Source organism: Poecilia reticulata, linkage group LG12 (assembly GCF_000633615.1).
Source record: "Poecilia reticulata strain Guanapo linkage group LG12, Guppy_female_1.0+MT, whole genome shotgun sequence".
Lineage (NCBI taxonomy): Eukaryota > Metazoa > Chordata > Actinopteri > Cyprinodontiformes > Poeciliidae > Poecilia > Poecilia reticulata.
Genome location: NC_024342.1, coordinates 10,331,326 through 10,332,777, shown reverse-complemented (window position 1 = coordinate 10,332,777; position 1,452 = coordinate 10,331,326). Strand labels below are relative to the sequence as shown.

Genomic DNA, 1,452 nt, shown 5'->3' with positions numbered 1-1,452 from the left:
CTTGAGCCGGAAAAGGGTAGAGTGATTCCTCCGGAGGAGCTGGAGGAAGTGGCTGGGGAGGGGGAAGTCTGGGCTTCCCTTCTGAAGCTGCTGCCCCCGCGACCCGACCCCGGATAAGCGGAAGAAAATGGATGGATGAATATTTCACCTCAACTTTACTTTCTGAGCTGTTTTTGTTTTGTTGTTGGTTTTATTAAACGCTGCCCAATTTACTTATGTGGACAATACTTAAATGCACATCTAAGTATTATTCATATGTGCTTATTCTGATTAAAAATGCATGTAACTAAATAATTACAAGTAAGACTTGGGTTTCAATTTTTTATTTGTTCAGCCTTTGAAGTGAATCAACCAACAAAATTTGGGAAGCTTTTCGTGTGTTTTGGTCATTTGTATTTCACAGAATATCATTCTACAAAAATCAGGATAATAAAAGTTAAGGTCATTGAATAGAAAAACAAAATGAAATCAGTTTTCACAAACAAACCTTAAACTGTGTGAGTCAAAAACAATTAGTATTAGTAGAAAAACTTTTATGTACAGATAATCAAATAATAATAAAATAAAATTATTATTTTTATTGGAAACATGTACTACATTGTTTTGGTTTTAGAAACAGGTCTGGCACAAGGATCCAATATTTTGATCAAAAGACATAAAAGAAACAATTTGTTTTCTTTTTTGTTTAAGCTCAGAGGATGACAATGGATCAGAGCCTCCTGGACCAACTGGTGTTAAAACGTCTGACAATGGGTCAAGGTAAGATATGTAAGAAAAGCATTCATAGACTAACGGTTAATTTGATACACAAAGACTCTTTGCTGCCAGATAAACATATTTTTAAATGTACCAAACTAATGCTGACAAAGTGACTCCAAGTGGGATGAGATCTATAAACCATGTTCTGTAGGAGATGTTTAAATTTATCACTCTGTGTCTTTTTTATTAGGGAAGATTAACTGTCAATCAGTACAAAGCTGATGTGAGTCATTACTTCAGTTTCTGTTTCATGGACTAAAAAAAAAGATAAAAATCATTGCTTAAACAATAACAGCCTCAATAATATCTTTCAATTATTGAAGCTTATCAATAAATTGCCACAGAGGTGCATAATAGTAAAGAATTTTTTAAAAATATTCCTTTACTTTTATATAGCAAAGTTATGTCTTCCGATATAAAAAGTAAGCGTACTTAACAGGTATAACAAGGCAGCCTTTTGCGGTTGGATTTTATGGTGAGGAAGACTATTTGAGGCAGATTCAGGTAGAAAACAGCAGTGGATTTATTCACAGCATCAACACACAGCACTCAATCTCAAATCCCAATCCCCTTTCACAGGTGAAACTGCAGGCTTAAATAGTCTCAGCTGTGTTGGACTCAACCTCCTCCAATTCACAGGGGGATCTCACTTCCCAAATCTCCACCTATTTCAATAAACTACATTTTATTAAA

General features: G+C 34.6%; 1 protein-coding gene across 1 annotated transcript in view; it reads left to right on the top strand.

Annotated features, from left to right (window-relative positions):
• Positions 1 to 693: 693 nt before the first annotated feature.
• Positions 694 to 1,452, top strand: part of LOC108166747 (uncharacterized) — a 6,200-nt gene continuing 5,441 nt past the window's right edge. The window contains exon 1 of the mRNA XM_017307721.1: positions 694 to 759. The gene's annotated coding sequence lies outside the window, so the exon portion shown is untranslated. The remainder of the gene's footprint in view (positions 760 to 1,452) is intronic.